Source organism: Ovis canadensis, chromosome 3, assembly GCF_042477335.2.
Source record: "Ovis canadensis isolate MfBH-ARS-UI-01 breed Bighorn chromosome 3, ARS-UI_OviCan_v2, whole genome shotgun sequence".
Taxonomy (NCBI): domain Eukaryota; kingdom Metazoa; phylum Chordata; class Mammalia; order Artiodactyla; family Bovidae; genus Ovis; species Ovis canadensis.
In genome coordinates, this window is record NC_091247.1 from 182,410,596 (window position 1) to 182,425,050 (window position 14,455).

The following is a 14,455-nucleotide window of genomic DNA, read 5'->3' on the forward strand; positions in this document are numbered from 1 at the left end:
AAGACCATCCCCGTGGAAAAGAAATACAAAAAAGCAAAATGGCTGTCTGGGGAGGCCTTACAAATAGCTGTGAAAAGGAGAGAGGCAAAAAGCAAAGGAGAAAAGGAAAGATATAAGCATCTGAATGCAGAGTTCCAGAGAATAGCAAGAAGAGACAAGAAAGCCTTCTTCAGTGATCAATGCAAAGAAATAGAGGAAAACAACAGAATGGGAAAGACTAGAGATCTCTTCAAGAAAATTAGAGTTAGGTAGTTAGACTAGGAAAAAGGAGTCCAAAATAGTGGTGGTTAAAAGGCAAAGAAAGGAAAAAGCCTGCAAAAACAGAACAGAGTAAGGTCTGAGGACCAGAGTGAAAACATCAAGTGAAACAAACAGCCCTCCTGGCTAGCCCAATTTACATAGAGCAGGCTCAGGGGGAAGAGAAAAAACATTAAAAGAGGAGCCAAAATTGAGCCTCTCTCTTCTCTTCTCTTTGCTTCTTTTGGGTTGCCCCACCCTTACACCTCAAGGACATATTTTCCTTTGCTTGCCAAATAAAACTGAGCTGTAACCGAGCTGTAACATGGGTCTGCCATTTAAATGGAGCTGTAACCAAGCTGTAACACTGGTCCAACCATCGCTTCAAATTTTTGCTGTGGCGAGACAGAACGGAGGAAATTACACACTCCCCTGACAGTTAATGACTGAGGGAAAGAAGCCTAAAGTCAAATACATTGGCAAACATGTAGAGTTTTTATTTTTTTTCTCCATTTCCCCCCAAAATAGCAGCAGACTTTTCAGTGGAATACTTACAAAAGTGCAGACTTGACTTCCCAGTCTGTGCTGATGTTGGTAGTTCCATGGTTGGTCAGAGCCCTGATTCCGACACCAGGAACAAAGGCGAGTGAAGTATTTGGAAATGAAAAGGCATTGATTTTTATGCTATAAAACAAGAAACAGAAAAATTAGTGCAGCTCTTGTAGTACGTATCTCAGTAAGGCAAAACCCAAAATGCAGCTGTAGAACTCCTGAGAGGAACAGGCAACTGTGAATTCCTATAGAGGAAGGGGGGCTTCCCTGGGGGCTCAGATGGTAAAGAATCCACTTGCAATGCAGGAGACCCCAGTTCAATCCCTGGGTCTGGAAGATTCCCCTGGAGAAGTGACTGGCAACCCACTCCAGTACACTTGCCTGGACAATCCCATGGACTGAGGAGCCTGATGGGCTACAGTCTATGGGGTCACAAAGAGTCGGACATGACTGAGTGACTAACGCTTGCTTGTAGGTAGAGGAAGGACCCTCAGGTCTGCACTGCAGCCTCAGGGCACTAATTCCCTTCAGACCCTTGGCAGGAAGTCCCTTGTATCTAGTGGAGGGGAGAAATGAGCAGGTTTAGAAGCAAATTTTCAGGTAATCAGTCTCCTTCTTTAGTTTCTCTAAAGACAGAATATTGCCATCAGGATCTTTCCCCTCAGCTGTTTCAGTATTTCTCAGTGAGGGGAACATTCATATTTTGGATGGGACAATTATTTTTTATAAAGTACTGTTGGCAGTATATTTGGCATATGTATTACTCCTTGGGAGAAAAGTTATGATCAACCTAGATAGCATATTCAAAAGCAGAGACATTACTTTGCCGACTAAGGTCCGTCTAGTCAAGGCTATGGTTTTTCCAGTAGTCATGTATGGATATGAGAGTTGGACTGTGAAGAAGGCAGAGCACCGAAGAATTGATGCTTTTGAACTATGGTGTTGGAGAAGACTCTTGAGAGTCCCTTGGACTGCAAGGAGATCCAACCAGTCCATTCTGAAGGAGATCAACCCTGGGATTTCTTTGGAAGGAATGATGCTAAAGCTGAAACTCCAGTACTTTGGCCACCTCATGCGGAGAGTTGACTCATTGGAAAAGACTCTGATGCTGGGAGGGATTGGGGGCAGGAGGAGAAGGGGATGACAGAGGATGAGATGGCTGAATGGCATCACTGACTCGATGGATGTGAATCTGAGTGAAGTTCGGGAGTTGGTGATGGACAGGGAGGCCTGGAGTGCTGCAATTCATGCAGTTGTAAAGAGTCGGACACGACTGAGCGACTGAACTGAACTGAACCAACTAAATGCCAATAGTTTCCCATCCCTCACAATCATCAGGACAGTAAACAGCCTGCCTTCCTTCCAAATGCCCTCTTATGCGGACAGTATCTTCCCTAGTTGAGAAATTTACTTTAGAGCATGAATTCTTCCTAAGGATTCTCTGAGTGGTCACTGGTCACACAGGTAATTAGAGGCAGTAGGTGTGCCAGGCTGCAACAGCGCAGGAGCGGCCTAGAGGAGCTACCCCACGACCGAGGTCAGGGGTGGCGGATGAGACAAGCTACCCCACATCCAAGGAGCAGTGGCTGCGTGGGCGCAGTAGGGCCGAGAGGAGCTACTCCACGTTCAAGGTCAGGAGGGGTGGCTGTGAGGAGATGCCCCTCGTCCAAGCAGTGGCTGTGCTTTGCTGGAGCAGCCATGAAGAGATACCCCACCTCCAAGGTAAGAGAAACCCAAGTAAGATGGTAGGTGTTGCAAGAGGGCATCAGAGGGCAGACACACTGAAACCATAATCACAGAAAACTAGTCAATCTGATCACATGGACCACAGCCTTGTCTAACTCAATGAAACTAAGCCATACCATGTGGAGCCACCCAAGACGGGTGGGTCATGGTGGAGAGGTCTGACAGAATGTGGTCCACTGGAGAAGGGAATGGCAAACCACTTCAGTATTCTTGCCTTGAGAACCCCATGAACAGTGTGAAAAGGCAAAATGATAGGATACTGAAAGAGGAACTCTCCAGGTCATTAGGTGCCCAATATGCTACTGGAGATCAGTGGAGAAAAAACTCCAGAAAGAATGAAGGGATGGAGCCAAAGCAAAAACAATACCCAGTTGCGGATATAACTGGTGATAGAAGCAAGGCCCAATGCTGTAAAGAGCAATATTGCATAGGAACCTGGAATGTCAGGTCCACGAATCAAGGCAAATTGGAAGTGGTCAAACAAGAGATGGCAAGAGTGAACGTCGACATTCTAGGAATCAGCGAACTAAAATGGACTGGAATGGGTAAATTTAACTCAGATGACCATTATATTTACTACTGCAGGCAGGAATCGCTTAGAAGAAATGGAGTAGTCATCATGCTCAACAAAAGAGTCTGAAATGCAGTACTTGGATGCAATCTCAAAAATGACAGAATGATCTCTGTTCATTTCCAAGGCAAACCATTCAATATCACGGTAATCCAAGCCTATGCCCCAAACAGTAACGCTGAAGAAGCTGAAGTTGAAAGGTTCTATGAAGACCTACAAGACCTTTTAGAATTAACACCCCCAAAAGATGTCCTTTTCATTATAGGGGACTGGAATGCAAAAGCAGGAAGTTAAGAAACGAGAGTAACAGGCAAATTTGGCCTTGGAATACGGAATGAAGCAGGGCAAAGGCTAATAGAGCTTCGCCAAGAGAACGCACTGGTCATAACAAACACCCTCTTCCAACAACACAAAAGAAGACTCTACACATGGACATCACCAGATGGTCAACACCAAAATCAGATTGATTATATTCTTTGCAGTCAAAGATGGAGAAGCTGTATACAGTCAGCAAAAACAAGACCAGGAGCTGACTGAGGCTCAGATCAGGAACTCCTTATTGCCAAATTCAGACTTAAATTGAGGAAAGTACAGAAAACCACTGTACCATTCAGGTATGACTTAAATCAAATCCCTTATGATTATACAGTGAAAGTGAGAAATAGATTTAAGGGCCTAGATCTGATAGACAGAGTGCCTGATGAACTATGGACGGAGGTTTGTGACATTGTACAGGAGACAGGGACCAAGACCATCTCCATGGAAAAGAAATGCAAAAAAGCAAAATGGCTGTCTGGGGGAGCCATTTACAAATAGCTGTGAATAAAAGAGAAGCAAAAAGGAAAGAAGAAAAGGAAAGATATAGGTATCTGAATGCAGAGTTCCAAAGAATAGCAAGGAGAGATAAGAAAGCCTTCCTCAGTGATCAATGCAAAGAAATAGAGGAAAACAACAGAATGGGAAAGACTAGAGATCTCTTCAAGAAAATTAGAGATATCAAGGGAATATTTCATGCAAAGATGGGATCGATAAGGGACAGAAATTGTATGGACCAAACAGAAGCAGAAGATATCAAGAAGAGGTGGCAAGAATACACAAGAGAACTGTACAAAAAAGATCTTCATGACTAAGATAATCACAAGGGTATAATCACTCACCTAGAGCCAGACATCCTGGAATGTGAAGTCAAGTGGGCCTTAGAAAGCATCACTATGAACAAAGCTAGTGGAGGGGATGGAATTCCAGTTGAGCTGTTTCAAATCCTGAAGGATGATGCTGTGAAAGTGCTGCACTCAGTATGCCAGCAAATTTGGAAAACTCAGCAGTGGCCACAGGACTGGAAAAGGTCAGTTTTCATTCCAATCCCAAAGAAAGGCAATGCCAAAGAATGCTCAAACTACCGCACAGTTGCACTCATCTCACATGCTATTAAGGTAATGCTCAAAATTCTCCAAGCTAGGCTTCAGCAATAAGTGAACCGTGAATTTCCAGATGTTCAAGCTGGTTTCAGAAAAGGCAGAGGAACCAGAGATCAAATTGCCAACATCCGCTGGATCATGGAAAAAGCAAGAGAGTTCCAGAAAAACATCTATTTCTGCTTTCTTGACTATGCCAAGGCCTTTGACTGTGTGGATCACAATCAACTGTGGAAAATTCTGAAAGAGATGGGAATACCAGACAACGTGACCTGCCTCTTGAGAAACCTATATGCAAGTCAGGAAGCAACAGTTAGAACTGGACATGGAACAACAGACGGGTTCCAAATAGGAAAAGTGAAGTCACTCAGTCGTGTCCGACTTTTTGCGACCCCATAGACTGCAGCCTGCCAGGCTCCTCTGTCCATGGGATTTTCTAGGCAATAGTACTGGAGTGGATTGCCATTTCCTTCTCCAGGGGATCTTCCCAACCCAGGACTCGAACCCGGGTCTACTGCATTGTAGACAGAGGCTTTACCATCTGAGCCACCAGGGAAGTCCAATAGGAAAAGGAGTACATCAAAGCTGTATATTGTCACCCTGCTTATTTAACGTCTATGCAGAGTACATCATGAGAAACGCTGGGATGGAAGAAGCACAAGCTGGAATCAAGATTGCCGGGAGAAATATCAATAACCTCAGATACACAGATGACCCCACCCTTGTGGCAGAAAATGAAGAGGAACTAAAAAGCCTCTTGATGAAAGTGTAAGAGGAGAGTGAAAATGTTGGCCTAAAGCTCAACATTCAGAAAACGAAGATCATGGCGTCTGGTCCCATCACTTCATGGGAAATAGATGGAAAACAGTGGAAACAGTGTCAGACTTTATTTTGGGGGGCTCCAAAATCACTGCAGATGGTGATTGTAGCCATGAACTTAAAAGACTCTTATTCCTTGAAAGGAAAGTTATGATCAACCTAGATAGCATATTCAAAAGAAGAGACATTACTTTGCCAACAAAGTTCCATCTAGTCAAGGCTATGGTTTTTCCAGTGGTCATGTATGGATGTGAGAGTTGAACTATAAAGAAAGCTGAGTGCTGAAGAATTGATGCTTTTGAATTGTGGTGTTGGAGAAGACTCTTGAGAGTCCCTTGGACTGCAAGGAGATCCAACCAGTCCATCCTAAAGGAGATCAGTCCTGTGTGTTCACTGGATGGACTGATGTTGAAGCTGAAACTCCAATACTTTGGCCACCTCATGTGAAGAGTTGACTCATTGGAAAAGACTCTGATGCTGGGAGGGATTGGGGGCAGGAGGAGAAGGGGTCGACAGAGATGAGATGGCTGGATGGCATCATGGACTCGATGGACATGAGTCTGAGTGAACTCTGGGAGTTGGTGATGGACAGGGAGGCCTGGTGTGCTGCGATTCATGGGTTTGCAAGGAGTCGGACACGACTGAGCAACTGAACTGAACTGAGGTGGCATGCAACTGACACAGTTCGATGGCCATGTGCCTTACGATAAGTTATGATTATGACCATTGATTGAGCAATTGCTATCTGCTTAGTTACTGGAGTAAGCACTTTACATGCATTAGCTCATCTTAACCCTCTCCATAATCCTAGGAGGCCACTGCTGATTTTGTAATCTGCCATTCAGTGATGAAAAGATGAGAAACTTGGCTGAAATCATATATAAGTGGTAGAACCAGACCTGGAAGCCTCCATCTGTCATGAGGCCTCTTAACCACTAAGCTATAGCACTACAGATATCATGCAAAGGACACTCAGCTTGGAGCCAAGTTTTCTGCTAGCGGTATGGCTTTAGCGAAGACACTTAAACTCTTCCAGTCAATCACTTAAAAGAAGAGTGTCTCATGGGAAGGTTGGGAAGACTAATGAGATCATCTGTATGTAACTGTTGCACAGGAGAAAGCATTGTTATGAACTAAGATTAGGGAAAATTTTTAAATGTGACGGTCAAAAAGGAATGATTATTCACTACTTCCTCTTTTTGGCATCTTCTCCTGTCTATCCTCTGTCAAATGTCCTCTGAGTATCACTGTGGGAAGACAATGGTAAAGACTATTGTATCTTGGAAATATTTTCATTTTGATACATATAGGTCTAACACATTCTTTGTAATTGCTACAGAGTAATCCAAGCTGTGGATTAAAAAAAAAATCATTGCTTTGTGTTTGGACATCTAGGATGTTTGCATATCTCTGTATTATAGACAATGCCACAGTGAACATCCTCATTCATGCTGTTTGTGTATATGCTTTTCCAGAGAGGAGATATGGAATTGTGGGGTCAAAGAGCACACCTAAAAATATCCTTGCAAATCATCTCCTAAAATAGCACTGCCTGATAGAAATACAATGTGAGCCATATATGTAGTTTAACATTATCTAGTAGTATTAAAAAGGGAAATATTATCATTTCAATATGTAACCAATATATGAGATATCTTGTTTTCCTTTTTAGAAAATAAGCCTTCAAAATATGACATGCTTTATACTCATGATATACTTCAATCTAGATGCTGAATTTTCATCAAAATTATTTTGTTGTTGTTTAGTCGCTAGGTTGTGTCCAACTCTTTGCAACCCCATGGACTGTAGCCCACCAGGCTCCTCTATCCATGGAATTCTCCAGGCAAGAATACTGGAGTGCGTTACCATTCCCCTCTCCAGGGAATCTTCCTGACCCAGGAATCAGACCTGGGTCTCATGCATTGCAAGTGGATTCTTTACTGTTTGGGCCACCAGGGAGGCCCCTCATCAAAAATACTTGACTGTATTTAGAGCTGATAAACTTTTCAGCTGAAAAAATAAAAAGAATACAGTTCTCAGTTGTACTAGTCACATCTCAAGGGCTCAATAGTGAAATGAGGCCAGCAGCTCCTGTTTGGACAGCCAGATCTGAAACCATTGTCCCAGTTTATCTGCTCCCACTAGCAATGCATGAGAATACCTGTTTCTCCTCATCTCTAACTTTGCTTTATCTTATGGGAATCACCCTGGATTTTTCTGCTGTGGCATTATCATCAGTGTGATTAAATCATTAGTTTTGTAAATACGTATTTAATGCTCGTCTCTCCCACTAAACACTAAGAGCATATCTGGGTCATTCTCTGCGGTAGATCCTATGCCTAGAACAAAACCTTAGTACACTGTAGGTGCCCAACAAACCCTTGTTGGATGGCTGTGGTGCTGTGGGGGTGGTTTAGTCACTAAGCAGTGTCCGGCTCTTGCGACCTCATGGACTGTAGCTGGCCAAGCTTCTCTGTCCATGGGATTCTCTAGGCAAGAATACTGGAGTGGGCTGCCATTGAATAACTGTAGAACATCTGCCATATTAGCCCATGAGGCAACTGAGGCCAGAGGCAGAGTTAAGGATGGGGGAGGAGAAAAATATAAGACAGTTGTATTCTGATGAAACTGCGGGGCTTCGACAGGATTCTTCCACTGCTTCATTAGAGCTTATTAGTTGTGAGACAAAAATGAACCCCTAGTTCATCTAAGTCGCTTTCATTTTCTGTTGCATACAGCCAAACCTTACTCCTAATTCGTGCGATCACACACAGACACACCAGGGAACCGAAAGGTCTCTGCTCTAAACTATCTCTATTGTCGTTCCAAAACACCTGATGGTTGTTAGAGATCACCAGTCACACCTCGCAGGAAACTCGCAGTCGATGCCTTGAGCTGGTGGCAACCTAAGTGCAAGAGCAGCGTCTGCGTCAGGAACTCTGGGTGAGTCTGGAAGCCGCCTCTGCCCCACTGCCGTGTTAAGGTCTGTGCCCGCAGCAGGTGGACTTGTACCTCGCCAGGCACAAACAGTGCTGGGTGCAAGGCACTGTGCGAGAAGCACTGTTCCTGAAAATCTCTGCCCCTTCCCCCAGTTTCTGATGTTGCACCTGCCTCCTACCTACCCCTTGAGAGTCCCCCACTTTCCTCCCATGGGGAGAATGTGTCTTCAGAGTGCGGGCTCTCCTCCTCCATTCCTTGACTGATGAATAAAATTTCTGCTCTGCTGAACCTGGTCTCAGCTGACATGAGCAGCACTGGGCAAGAGAAGGACCCAGTTGGGGTCCTCCCGGTGTAAGAGGGAGGGTAACAGTATAACCTCAAAACCCTATGCTGGGTGAAACAAGGATCTGGATCAATGTGGCAATTTTGTTGTTCTTACACTATTATTAAGTCTATCAAACTAATCCATGTTCAGCAACTTCAGATTCTATGAAGTATCTTCACATTTGTTACAACATCTGACTTTTACTGTTTACTGATTTTGATATTTGATTTAATTGCTGTAATCTGGTAGAAAAGATTGTAACTGCCACCAGAATTCTTCTTAGGAAAAGCAGAGAAAATTACTTGGAAAAGCATTTAAGAAGATTATTTGGTACTCAGGAGTAGGTGGAACTGTTACACATGAAAGCAGGGGAAGAAACTTACATTGCTCCAGAGAAGGAGGGGAGGGCTAGAGAGCAAGAGGGCAGAAGGCCATGTGCCTTGTAACCCATTCCTATGACCTCTGACGCCTTGACTAAACTTTACTAAAGTAAGTTAAGACTTGATGGGAGTAGAGTATGAAACTGAGATTGACCCTGCATCCAGGTTTATGGGGGTAAGCAATGGAATGAACAAGAACTTCATCTAGAATCCTGGGGACAAGGTGGCCACAGCTGGCATCTACATTCAGTTACAATTCTCATTTTAGGGATGAGGAGAGGGCATTGAGACTCTGAGCAGATGTGTCAGGGGCACGCAACGAGCATGCAGCAGAGGTGTGACTTGGCCCCACATGTTCTGACCAAATAGCACACGCTCGGTCAACTCCAGGACCCCTCTCGTTTGGGGGAGTCATCTGATAAGCCTGTCACCAAACCTTGGTTAAATTCTCTGTCCTGGTGTTACACCAGGACTCTTGGTGTCATAGCCACAACCCTGAGATTTTAAAGATTAATTTCACTGCTAAAAATGCTCTTCTCTTTTACTTACTTGGTAAAATTGTAGTTCACATAATCGATTTTCAGAAATTCGAGAGACTCAGAACCTTTTAAATCTGGGAGCTTTCTTTCCTTGGCCATTTGTTCAATCATCTCCATTCCAGCTTGAACAGCTGTGAAGCAACCAAAGAAAATGATTGTTTTTTAATTAAAAATTTTAATTGGACTTTTAAAACTGTTTATTTGGTTTTTTTGGTCACGCCACGTGGCATGTGGGATCTTAGTTCCCCAACTAGGGATCAAACCTAAGTCCTCTGCATTGGAAGTACAGAGCCTTAACCACTGGATTTCCAGGGAAGCCCCAGAAAATGTTTATTGATAAAAAAGATGATGATGGCACAATATCATTAAACACATAAGTGAAATTTATTAAGTAAAATCATGCTCCTAGATACTTAGAAAACAAGATTCTTGCAAGGTGCATATTATTGTCCCCACTTTGTAGAAGAAAACACTAGTCCTCAGAGAGGCTCCTGGAATTGTCTGAGACCCCAGAGTTAACAGCATGAGAATATGTTAACACAGGACAGTGTTAGGAAAAATGTAAAGTATCATTATTATCTTGTTTTGCAGGTGAAGAAACTGAACCTCAAAGAGGTTAAGTCTTGCCTAAGTCACACAGCTAAGAACTGGGGGAGACCATAGTCAAATCTGGGCAATTTGACTCCAGAGTTTGTGCCTGATGGCCAGTTCCAGAAAATTATATTACATTGTCCTCTTTCTCTCCCAGATTCTTTAAATTCAGGAATTTTGGATCTGAGATCCTTGGACTATTAGAAACTCTTCAACCCCCTAAAATTCTAATAAAATATTACAAGGTATGTGTGTGTGTGTGTGTCCATCTAATTTTTCAGGGGAGAGGGTTCACATTTTCATCTTATTCTCAAAAGATACCAGCACCCCCCAGAATTGAATAACCACTGCTTTTGTTTAATACTGGAATAAGCCCATCTTTATATAATAGCACCACCGAACACGAGGAATAGAGTTCTCTTGCCCATCAGAATGCTTGAGAAAAGTAAGTCACACAATAACAAAGAATGATCTTTTCATTTTAACCTTCTCAAGGAGGAAGCTTTGTTTTCACTCCTTTCGTTTCAGCTTAAGCTCATTTCCACTTTTCTATTCTTGTTGGAAATTATGAAGAACAGATTTATCCTCTATAATACTGTGGATAGCATAGTAATATGGAGATAAAAAGACAGAGGTAAAGGATAGAAAGATGGACCCAAAAGCACTCACAGACAGCTTAGGTTTGAATCTCAACACTTTGGCTCACTAGCTTGTGTGACTCTGCAAGTTAAAAAATCTCCCTGTCCTTCACTTTCCTCATCTATAACATGGGGATGTTAGCAGCTGTGGAGGTATCTGTTCACCCATGTGAAAATAAAGTAGGTAATCTTCACTGGGAATTTGCTATTGCAAGATTCTGTTCCGAGTGCTTTATACACCCAAGATGTTCACTGTGTATGCATGTGCAGGGGAAAGAGAGGCGGGAGGTGGAATACGAGTCTGTGGCTGTATTTAGACATGCCTATTGTCAAGAGGGTTATTTTTCAAGCAACACTTTCCCCTCAGCCTTCTTAACATCTCTGGATCAGCCCACTGCCGAGCTTGTATCAGTCATGAGATACCCCAATATGAGCTTCTGGATTTGGGTCAAAGACTCCACTTGGGAGGTGAGTACAGCCTCGCTTCTGAAAGCATCCAACTTACCATAGTCCAGGGCTCGCTGAGTAGCCCTTGCCTTGATTCCAGGGTAAATGGCCTGGGCAGATGAGATGTAGAGATTCCACAGGAGGATACAACCCCAGAGGACTTGGACTTGGGCCATCTTTGTACGCATCTGCAATTAGCCAACATGTAGAGTTCCTTTATTATGCTTTCTCATTGCCCAATCCAACCTAGCATTTCTAGGTTTTCTTATTTTCATTGCTTACTTCCAGAACTCACTCACTCACTCACTCCATCCATCCATCCATCCATCCATCTAACTATCCATCCAGTGATCATTTATTGAACACACCAGAATGTGTTCCAGGCGCTGAAGATGTAGAGATGACCCATGTGTGGCCTCTGACCTTTTCTTTCCACAGAATAGTGGGTGAATCAGACATAAACATACAGATAATTGTAACACAGTAAGATATAATGCAATGCAATACAAGAGTCTTACAATAAATGTAACAACTTGGATATGTCTTGGGAAGGATATGCTTTGGATACAGAAGTGGGATGGAGGCATTCTTGAGTTCTAGAACAAATGAGTCAGGAGTTTGGAAAGGTGGCCTCAGTGGATGTGAGACAACCACTTATCTGCTTTAAGATCCTTGTTGACTCTCCTTTGCCCACAGGACAAACAGGTTTAAGCTCTTAGCATGGCAATCAAGGCCTTTCATAACTGGCTCCAGACTTCTTCCATGCTCCTGGCCCTCCTCTCCTATCTAAGTGGGGGTAGTGCTCTGAGCTGTCCACACTGAGCTATTTTCTATGCCTCAGTTTGTCAGCTCTCTCACAACTGAGGGCTTTGTCTTTAACCCTCCCAGTACAAACACGCATGCACATACATTTCTTTCTGTCTCTCTGCCTTTGGGTCGCACGCCCGCATCTGGCCGGTGAATCCTCCTCCAGGGCCAGATGCTCATTTCCTTCTGGGAAAACTTCTCAAGTCAGGTCTTGTCACTTCTGCCCCCATCCTGTTCAAGCCCTCCAGTGGTTCCTCATCCTACTCAGCATAAAATCCAAAGCCCTTCTACCAACTGCAAGGCCCTGCCCCGCTCACACCTCTACCTCCACCTTGACTTTCCTTCATAGACATACCTGGCTCATCTGGACCCAACCCCACTGGCTGACTTGATCTTCCTGGATCACTCTAAGCAGCCTGGATCTCAGGTCTTTACACTTGTTATTCCCTCTGCCTGGCAGAGACAGCTTCCAGAAACCACGTGGCTGGGCCTTTCACTTTCTTCAGGTATTTCGAGCATTATCTCAGTGAAGCCTTTCCTAACCTGTCTAAACGAAACACACTCCCCCATGACCTCGATATTCCCCATGCCTCCCTTGCTACATTTTTCTCCAAAGCACTAGTCATCACCTAGCATAGGTTCCAGTTACTTGATTATTTTCTGTCTCTCCTACTAGAATTTTAAGGCTTCACGGAGGACTTCATCACTTCAGCACCTTGAACAGTGACTGGCATCCAGTAGGCAAATATTGATTGAATGGATGAATGGCTCGTTTCTTCCTTGAGACCATGCAGTGGGCCAGGCATGCCTTTGAAGGCCCCACAGTACTCGGAACTGTCCTTGATTTTCATGGTACAGTCCTGCATTGTGATTGTCTTGTCTGTCTTACTACTATGATTCCAGAGTCTAGTTTAATATCTGGTACATAGAAGACACGGGAAAAAACTTACTAAACATCTTCTCCAAGGAGAAAGATCACATCTTATTCACTGTTATCTTGCTAGTGCTTGACATAGACCAAATGTTCAGTGTACGCTTACTGAATTAATGGATTCAATGAATTAATGTCGCTCCATTTTCTTGATGAATGAAGCAGAGGTAGCAACAACATCAGTGATACAGGTTTCTTCTAATGACAGTAGAGTGAGTAATGCATTTGCAGGCCTTGTTTCCAATTCTGGGAGTTTACAAGCTGGGGGACCGGTCATTCCTGCATTCACACAGATACCCATGGAGTTAACACACAAACATGAAACTAGTCAGGGGAGCACTTGAGGGCGTGGTCAGGGAAGAGGAAGTTGTAGGAGCTGTGTATTTAGACAGAGGGAGGAGTCAGGCCAGCTGGGGCAGGGAAGGACCCCAGAGGGGCTGGGATTCAGGAGCAGTCCAGATGACTGCTGGGAAGGTCACCGTAAGAGGTGTGTGTGTGTGTGTGTGTGTGTGTGTGTGAGAGAGAGAGAATCTGTGCTTGGCCAAGATAAACAAAGGACTTCCCTATAGCTCAAGTGGTAAAGAATCTGTCTATATGCAGGACACCAGGGTTCCATCCCTGGGTTGGGAAGATCCCCTGGAGAAGGGAATGGCAACCCACTCCAGTGTTCTTGCCTGGAGAATTCCATGGACAGAGAAGCCTGGCGGGCTACAGTCCATGGGGTTGCAAAGAGTCGGACATGACTTGGTGACTGAACAACAACAAAGAAAACAAACATTAGTGTGTGCCCTTGGGTAAGACCATAGAAGTGGGAATGCAATGAAGTAGACAAAGGGGAGTTCCAGAGAATTTATTTGAAAGGAGCACAGCAGTCTGACCAGGGGAGGGAGTGTCCAAGTAGGGCTACTGCTGGCTTATGTTGGGCTTTTGTGTGAAATGAGAAAGGGTGCCCTCTGGAGATATACCAGCCTCTGTGGGACCAGCAGAGAATGTTCCAGGAAAACCTCACACTAGTGTATCCAGCTTGGTGGCAGAGAAAGGGCTGCTCCTCTCACCCCTGGGGCTGGCATTCTGTCCAGTGTACAAGCTTCCCCACTCATGCAATGGGCTTATGCTCAGACTGGTGAATACTCACAGAGGGCATTTTGCTAGAGGGCCATGAGATCAAGAATTAGAGTCTTGATTTGTCCTGTATTGCATAAATCCACCTTCAGGTATGAGAAGAGGCTGGTTCAGTCAACCTGCTTACATCTGTCAGCTGATCTGTATATCCCTTGTCCAGAGAAGACCCCAAGCTCACCCCACTGTTGTTGCTATTTAGTCACTAAGTCACGTCTGACTCTTTGTGACCCCATGGACTGTAGCCTGCCAGGCTCCTCTGTCCATGGGATTCTCCAGGCAAGAACACTGGACGGGGTTGCCGTTTCCTTCTCTAGGGGATCTTCCCAACCCAGGGATCAAACCTGCATCTTAGCCACTGAGGAAGCACCAAACTTACCTTACTTCATGTTTCCTGA